Source organism: Trichechus manatus, unplaced genomic scaffold, assembly GCF_000243295.1.
Source record: "Trichechus manatus latirostris isolate Lorelei unplaced genomic scaffold, TriManLat1.0 scaffold00048, whole genome shotgun sequence".
NCBI lineage: Eukaryota > Metazoa > Chordata > Mammalia > Sirenia > Trichechidae > Trichechus > Trichechus manatus.
Window position 1 is genome coordinate 13,680,151 of NW_004443984.1, and position 9,090 is coordinate 13,689,240.

General features: G+C 46.8%; 1 protein-coding gene across 1 annotated transcript in view; it reads left to right on the top strand.

Annotated features, from left to right (window-relative positions):
* The first annotated feature begins 3,173 nt into the window (after positions 1-3,173).
* Positions 3,174-9,090, top strand: part of ZBTB17 (zinc finger and BTB domain containing 17) — a 36,774-nt gene continuing 30,857 nt past the window's right edge. Inside the window, exons 1-2 of the mRNA XM_023732155.1 lie at positions 3,174-3,291; positions 5,289-5,375. The gene's annotated coding sequence lies outside the window, so the exon portion shown is untranslated. The remainder of the gene's footprint in view (positions 3,292-5,288; positions 5,376-9,090) is intronic.

Genomic DNA, 9,090 nt, shown 5'->3' on the forward strand with positions numbered 1-9,090 from the left:
AGGAATGGTCCTCAGTCCTCTGACCCTGTCTTGAGCTGAGAATTTAAACCTTAAACCTTTCTTTTTTAATATCTCCGGTGCAATTATAAATAGCAGCACCCCCTCAGTCGTTTTGGTGTTGGGTGCCATCAAATCAATTTAAACTCATAGCGACCCCATGTGACGAAGTAGAACTGCTCCATGGGGTTTTCTTGGCTGTAATCTTTATGGAAGCAGATTGCCAGGTCTTTCTCCCCCTGAGCCACTGGGTGGATTTGAACAGTCGGCCTTTTGGTTAGCAGCTGAGTGCTTAACCGTTGCACCACAGGGCTCGTTATTCAATCCTTATAGTCCTACCAGAATGATCAATTACAACAACCACTCCATCTACTGAAGTCTTGCTTTCATTAGGCAAATTTCCCCAGGTATACATACTTGTTGTGATAAGTGGTAATTTATGTAACTATTTTTCCTCTGTATGAAATAGATTATCAATGGTAACTTGATCCTCATCATCTTCAAATCCAATTCCCAGATTTCCACCCTTGAGGATGAGGTGCCTGCAGCCTCCCTGGTACTAAATCTGTCTCATTTGTGATTTAGTATAGGAAATAGAAACCTCACTAGGCTTTTTTAAAATTAAACTTTATTTTGAGATCATTGTACAGTCACACGCAATTATAACAAATGATATAAGCAGAGCCTATGTGTCTTTTCCCCAGTTTTCCCCAGTGGTAACATATGGCAAAACTACAGTACATATCACAACCAGGATATTAACATTGATACAGTCAAGGTACAGAACATGTCATCATTTGTCTCCGAATTCTTTTAAGCAGAGAGGGATTTAATACAGAGAATTGTTTATAAATTTCTGGAGGGGCTGAAGGAATAGTCTCTAGACTGGGTCTCCAGGAATGGCTCCTAGAACACTATAGAACTCACCAATTGGGAGCTATTACTTCTGCCACAATCAGGAAGATGGAGAATCAAGAGGCCACCACTGGAATTATTGCATTCAAGAACACATCATCACAGATAAGATTCATGGATCTAGAATTTGGGACTAGAAGCTGGTTCCAGGGAACTGGAATGCTGAGTTTGGCTACCACTACGAAGATGCTTCTGGACACTCATGAAGCTGGAGAATGGCCACCAAGCAGTGCCGCAAACTCCCACATCTGCGTGACTGCTTGCCTGCAGAAATCATCCAAAAGCTGTAGGACAATGGCCACTGCCTCCCTTCCACCTTCCAGATCTCACTAACTGTCAGAACCCATCCATATCTGGGATCTAACTGCAGTCAAGTCTGGGAAATGAAATTTTAGTTTTGTAATTTATGGAAGAAATAGATGCTGAGTCCTGATTGACCACATCCAACACAGATGGACACAGAGAGAGATTTGTATGCTTAGTATCGGGAAGACTCGGGTTTCTATGAGATTTGCTATTGTCTTAGTTATCTAGTACTGCTATAACAGAAATACCACAAGTGGATGGCTTTAACAAACAGAAATTTATTTTCTCACAGTCCAGGAGGCTAGAAATCTGAATTCAGAGGCTCCGGCCAGCTGTAGGGGAAGGCTTTCTCTGTCTAAAGGCTCTGGAGGAAGGTCCTTGACTCTTGAGCTTCAGCTTCCTGGTTGCTTGGCGATCTCCACGTGTCTTGGCATCTATCTTACCCCATCCCTCTCTCTGCTGACTTATTTAATCTCTTTTTATATCTCCAAAGAGATTGACTCCAGATATACCCTACACTAATCCTGCCTCATTAACATGACAAAGACAACCCATTCCCAAATGGGATTATAACCACTGATGTAGAGGCTAGGATTTACAACACATATTTTGGGGGGACATAATTCAATCCATAACACCTATTATTCTCCCCCAGCTTTTTAGTTTCTCTAGTCACCGTGAAGAAGTAGTGAGTAGGCCAGACTGACATTTGTTGAAGTCCCACTTAAGGTCTGTGGTCATGAATTTATAGGGAACAGCCTGCCCCATTATGTACTTTTCTCCAGCTGTGCTTGGCTATTTGGGTGCAGGCAGATAAAAGGCACAGTTGAATTAATTCAGAGTTAGGATTCTTATCAGATCCATGTGACAGAGACAGGGGTGCAAGGGAGTTTAGGATGTTGACAGAGCATTGTTAAAATTATGGATCATAGAAAATAAACAGGATCAGAAATGAAAAAGGAAGAAGCCTGTACTCTGAGGAAGTAAAGGAGCCCTGGTGGCACAGTGGTTAAAGTGCTCGGCTGCTAACCAAAATGTTAGTGGTTGGAACCCACCAGCCGCTCCTCCTAAGAAAGATGTGGCAGTCTGCTTCTGTAATGATTTACAGCCTTGGAAACCCTATAGGGCAGTTCTGCTCTGCAGTTCTACTGGCCGAGTCAGAATCGACTCCACGGCAGTGGGTTTAGCTGCGTTTGGTGAGGAAATAGAGAAATCAATGGCCTAGAGGTACTGAGAACGTGGAAAGATCGGCTGAGAAGGACTGGTTCAAGTCTGCAGGTAATTTGTTTTCAGACACCCACGCTAATCCTGACCTGTCTAAATAGGGAAGGGCGTGACGGTTGGTTCAGAAAGTCCAAAAGCAAAATTGGGGACCTACAGTGGCAAAAAGATCAACTTTGGAACCACAACTGGGTTCACATCTCCTTCCACTACCACTTAACAAGATACGTGACAATCTGCTATTCATTTGTCCTTTCTGAGCCTCATTTTCCCTTCTTCAAAATGGGGAGAATAATACCATCCCATGGTTGGTGTGCAGAGCCCTGGTGGCCCAGTGGTTAAGAGCTTGGCTGCTAACCAAAAGGTTGGCAGTTTGAATCCATCAGCCGCTCCTTGGAAACCCTATTGGGGCAGTTTTACTGTCCTATAGAGTCGGCACGAGTCGGAACCGACTCGACGGTAACGGGTATGGTTGGTGTGAAGATTTAATGAGATAATACATGTAAAGCGCTTAACACAGTGCCTGGTACACAACAAGCGACGAACATATGGAATCGGTTGTTATATTCGGAACACAAAACCGAGGAAAAAATACAATGAGGACAGTTCCAAGCGCAGAAGTACTCTACCGTAAGGTAGAACTTCTGGATACTTAGGCGCGTGCGCATGTCCGCAGCCGCGCAGCTAGCGTGGGCGCTGCGCATGCGCCGGAAGTTGCAGCCGGGAAGCCAGCGAGGTCGATTCCGCCCGACTCTAACATGGCGGCGCCCTTTGTCTGCTCTGAAGTGCCGTCCCCGGCCTTCTCGCGGCCGTGATGCACCTCCCTCTGCGGTGGGGTCCGGGACATGGCAGGTGAGGGACGGCAAGCGCCCCGGCTCGGGGGAGTCTGGGGAGTCGGGACAGAGGCACTGGGGGATGGGGCGCGACGGGAGGCCGGGGACGGTTGTGTGGGGGAGGGGAGGGAAGTGGAATGGGACGGGACCTGGACTGAGGGAACAGGACAGGAGGGCGCGGGACAGCAGGGCGGGGGGTGCCGCTGGGAGGGCGGGTGGGGAGTGGGCGGGCAGACCGGCTGTCCCGGCCTGGGGGCGCGAGTCGCCTCCCAGGCTGGATGACTCCCCAGCTGGTAGCATCTCCGCCCCCGCCCGGCTGTCACCGCCCCTTGACCCCGCGCGCCGCGGCGGGTGGGCGTTCTGCGGCCGCGAGTTGGCGAGGTGCTGGGGCAGCTCTCATCTGCCGACCCTGGCCAGAGGGTACAGGTCTGGGAGCGCCTAGGAGGTGCTGGCAGAGTAGGAGGCAGACACTATCCCTATATAAAATTATTTCGTTCATTCAGTCGTTCCACAGACGGTGGTTCAAGCACCTGATAGGTTCTGAGAATACAGCAGGTGACCCAGACAGACTTGATCCCAGAGTAGTGGTTCGAAGTGTGAATTGTGGAACCAGGCTGCCGAGGTTTGAATCCCGACTCCGTGCTGTGTCCTTAGACACATTATGTTCTCTCTCTTTTCCTCGGTTTCCTCATCCTTAAAGCAGAGATGATAGTAAAATCTGCCTTCTAAGGTTGTTATAAAGATTAAATGAGATAGTAGGTGTAAAGTGTTCAGAACACTTCCTGGCAGAAAGTGAGTGTTGTATAGTGTTTGTTGCTGTGATTGTTCATATTATTATCATCACCCAGAGCTCAGAGACTCATGTGGAAGCCATACAGATGAATAGGCAGTTCTGATACTGCTATGATGGAAGACAAGCTCCCCTTGCTCTGGGAGCACAGAGTAGGGGCACCTCACTTGGTCTAAGTGAATCCAGGGAGGCATCTGTCTCCAGGAAGCTGAAACCTGAAGGATGTTTAGTAGGGTGGAGTCAGGAAAAGGGGAGAGTTGAAGATGTAGCTTGTGAGAAAGCTCAGGGACCAGTCTAATAATTGGAATAAGTTCCCTGCCTAGAGAGAGAAAGAAAGATGAAAGACTGAAGAAGCAGACTGTCGTGTGGTCCTACGGGGCCATATGAACCTAGTCAAGGACTCTAAATTTTAGGTTAATGGGAGGCCATTTAACGATCAGATTTGTGAATTAGAAATGTCACTGTAGCTATGTGAAGACTAGATTAAAGGGAGTGGGTCTGGGGGCTAGTTAATACGTTAACTAGAATAATTCAGGTGAGACGTGAGGGTAGCCTTGAGTTAGGGTAGAGGCAGAGGGCAGGGAGAGATGTTTTGGAAGTGAAATTGACAAAACTTGGTGATTGCCTCAGTGGAAGGAGTTAGGGCAGAAAGGAGTCAAGAGTGACCCCAAGGTTTTGACTGGTGGATGGTGATGCTGCTTAGTGGGATAGGGAACACTGAAGACGGGGAGCAGGTTTGAGGAGGGAAGATAAGTTCAGTTTTGAACATGTTGAAATTAAGGTGCCTGAAAACATTCAAGTGGAGCTGAATCTAGCAGTTGTCCATCAAAAGTCACTAAAGTCATGCGAGGGGATGCACTCACCTAGGATGACAGTATGAAATGAGAAGCAAAGTGTCCAGGATGTCCCAGAGGAATGCTAGTGCTACAGTAATACTTGGGCACAGCATTGGTGCTTTTTGCTTATCAATGTTATATTGTGTGTTTTATTGAGCAGGAGTTCTCTGAGCATGGGGACTGGGACTGAGCTTATTCATCTTTGCGTCCCAGGTGTCCAGCACAGTGTCTGGCATATAGCAGGCCAAGATGATAACATTTAACATTTATTGAGCACTGGCTTTGTGCCAGGCTCTGTCATGCCCTGCAGTTGCCTGTGTTTGGTGAATGAATAAAAGAGCAACTCGTAGGGTTCTCATCAGATTTCTCACTTGGGTATCTTTGATTCAGGTAATGAGCTGGAGGAGGGGAGCCAACCTGGAGTTTACACAGACAGACTGTCAAAAAAGAGTAGTCTGGGCTGTTTGGAAATCTGAGGTATGTCCATAATACTCAAGATGAAATGAGCTTGCTGTGGGGGTATGGGGGGCAGCGATCAGTTTGTCTGTCCTTTTTCTCTAGGCTCAACATGATTCAAATCATCTTTCAAGATAGCTTTTTTTGTGGGAACACTTGCCTAGAGTAGGGGAAGAAAAAGGGAGAAAAGTAGAAATATGGTGGCACAAACAGTTAAGTGTTTGACTACTAGCCAAAAGGTTGGTGGTTCGAACCCACACAGAGATGCCTTGGAAGACAGACCTGGCAGTCTGCTTCTGAAAGGTCACAGCCTTGAAAACCCTATGGAGCACAGTTCTACTCTGCACACATGGGGCTGCCATGAGTTGGAATCAACTTGCCAGCAACTAACAAGTTAGTTTGTTTGGGAAGTTGTTGATATTAGTATTATTGTTTTACCAACAAATACCGGAGTTGGTTAATCATTAGACAATGCTCACACCTTGTTTTAATAGGTACAATCTGAAATGCTCCAACAAAATGATCCCAAACATAGTGTCTGAAACAAAATAGAATTTTTTCGTCTCCCCCTTAACAGTCTGGAAGTATGCAGTCCAGAGCTGGTAGGACAGCTACCTCTGTTCTCTGAGGTCAGCCAGGAACAGGGTTCCTTTGATCATGTGGCTCTTCTTGCTCAAACCTAGGCGTCTATTGCATGGTCTAAGCTGGCTGCCATTGTGTATATACTTCATCTGGAAGAAGGAGAAAGACAGAACAGGGAGCTCATGTCCATTCCTTTTAAAATTCTAGTGTTTAAAGACATTTTGTTACAATATGGCCCCCAAGCATAAGCCAGCTCCTGCATCCAGTGCATAACTAAAGAGGAATTAGGACTATTCTAAGGCTGGGGAAAAGCTGGCTGAGAGACGAGGTGTCCAGTGTGACATTCTCCTAAAGGATTTTCCAAGGGAAAGTGTGCTATTCTCAACTATGACTTGGTTATTCACTTTGGAGCTTGGTCCCAGCCTGAAGGGAAGCCCACTAAATTAATTGATGAAACTGGGCTAGGCCTACTTACCAGGCTTTTACCTCCCCACGGCAGGCTGCTCTGGCTTCAGGTAGGTTTGTGTTGCTTGGGCCCAGGGGGGTCCAGTCTTGTTTATGCGTTCAGCGTCTCCTGTGCCAGTGAGTAGCAGACACTGTGCTAGGTGCTGGGTACGTGGAGATGAGTAAGATGGGCTCCCAGGGAGCAAGGAGCTCTTAGCTGAGTGGATAACCACAGTACAGTGTGAGAAATTCCATAGAGAAAGAATTTTCTCTCGCAGGGCTGCTCAAACATGCGTGGGTGCACAGGAGGAGGTGACTGATGGTAGCAGCCTTGTCTGAGGTGGTGAAGATTGAGAGTGAAGGGCATGATCAGATTGTTGTTTTGCATTGCTAACTGTAAAGGTCCACTCAGAGGCAGCATCAAGGGCTCTGGAGTCAGGTGTGAATCCCTGTACCTCTGTTTACTGAGTCTCTATGTCCTGGGGGTCACTTCCTCATTGAGCCTCGGTTTCATCATCCGTAAAGTAGGGATAACAATATCTACTTCAGAAATGTTTGAGAGTTAAATGAAACCAGGTATGTAATTCACAGTGTCTGCTGTGTAGAAGGAGCCTTGGTGGCGCAATGGCTAAGTGCTCAGCTGTTAACCGAAGGTTGGTAGTTCGAACCCACCAGTGGCTTCGTGGGAGAAAAGACCTGGTGATCTGCTCCCATAAAGAGTGCCTAGGAAACCCTGTGGGGCAGTTCTGCTCTGTCCTATAGGGTCGCTGTGAGTTGGAATCGAGTTGATGGCACACAACAACAGCTGTGTAGTAAGCATTTATAAAATGTTACCTCCTGCTGCAAGGTGCAAAATGGTTTGCAGCCAGAGATGCCAGTTAGGAGGTTATTGCAATATTACGAAGGCCTAAACCCACGCAGAAGCCAGGTTACCTTTGCGTCCCTGAGGCAGGTACTTAATGTATCCTGGTTGTACCTCAAGGATTGAGGACTGCTCTGCGCCCACCCTACTTCTCAAGAGTTCATCAGGCTTTCTAATGAAAATCATCAGTCTCTGGATTCTCAGAGACCACACCCTGGAAGGTCTGGTGAAGGATCCTTTGGGAAAGGAAGGATTCCCTCTGCCTGTGTATTCCTTCAAGCTCAGTTGCCTTGGGAAGGATTTAATGAGATAATATCTGTAAAGTGCCTAACACAGTCCTGGGTACACAGTAAGCACTGAACACATGGAAGCTGTTGTCATTATATTTGGAATAGAAAACCAAGGCAGGACTACAATAAGGACAGTCCTAAGAGCAAAAGTGCTGTCATGTAGCACCTACCCAGCCCCTCCCCCCACCACCCTGGCTGAGTTGGGAGCTCCTCTTCGACCCTCATATTGTAATCATAGGTTTCCTTGTCTCTCTCTGCGAGACCATCAGCATCTTGATGCAGGGGCAGGGTCTTACTTATCCTTGTATTCCCACCGTGTAGTTCGTTTCCTGGAGCCCTAGTGGCTCAGTGGTTAAGAGCTTGGCTACTAACCAAAAGGTTGGCAGTTTGAATCCACCAGCTGCTCCTTGGAAGCCTTATGGGGCAGTTCTACTCTGGCCTTCATTTCCTGCCATACAGCTGGGGCTCAATAGCTGATGTTGGCTGGCTGGCTGGTCAGCCTTGATTGGCTGAAGATGAACTAGTAGGTGGGGCTGGAGGGAACTCAGATGTGATGAGGGGTTGGCCATACTACTGATTGAGCAGAGAGGAGGACCTGATGGTTTACTTGGTATTTGGCTGTAATCTGGGAGGTGGACATGGTGGACACATGGAGAATTTAGGTCAGAAGATGGTTTCTCTGTCTTTTTTCAGAAGTGCAGGTTTCTAACCTGGGTACTGTTAACATCTGGGGCCGGATAATTCTTTGTTGTAGGGGACTGTCCTGTGCATTGTAGGATGTTTAGCAGCATCCCTGGCCTCCACCTACTAGATGCCAGTAGTAGCACCTGCCGCCTCCCCCCAGCTGTGACAACTGAAAATGTCTCCTGACACGGCCACCTGTCTCCTGAGGCTGGGAGGGGCAAACCCCCCCCCCCAACAAGAACCCCTGCAGTGCAGGGTAGTTGTTAGAAGTGAGAACTTCTAAGTCAGACACACCAGAGCTCATATCTCGTTCCTATACTGATTAGCTGTGTGCCTTTGGGCCAAGAACTTGACCCCTTTAAGCCTCAGTTTCCTCGGTTGTAAAATGGGAATAATAATTACCTCACATATAACTTTATTGGGTGGAATTATTAATAAGGCAGTGCACAAAAAGTGCTTACTAGAGTTGATGACTCCATAATTGGTAAATAGTGGTATTATGGGTTAGTTAGAAGGGTACCCTTGAGAGGGTCAAGAAAGAAAATGTGCAGAGTTGAATAAGAAAAAAGATGTTTGGTATAGGAATACATGCACAAGGTACACAAATGAGAAATTCTAAAGACTGTACTGTGGAAAGGAAGTCCCCCTCCCACACCTGACCCAGTTCCCCTCCCAGATAACTCATAATGGTATCTGTGTATTCTTCCAGAGATATTCTGTGCATATCTATGTATGTATGTGTAGGGAAGACCATTTTTAAACGACAGTCTTTTTTTTTTTTTTAATTGTTGTAGTTAAATGAAGTTTACGTTTCAAGTTAGTCTCCCATACAAAATTCTATACATACATTGTTATGTGACCCTAATTGCTCACC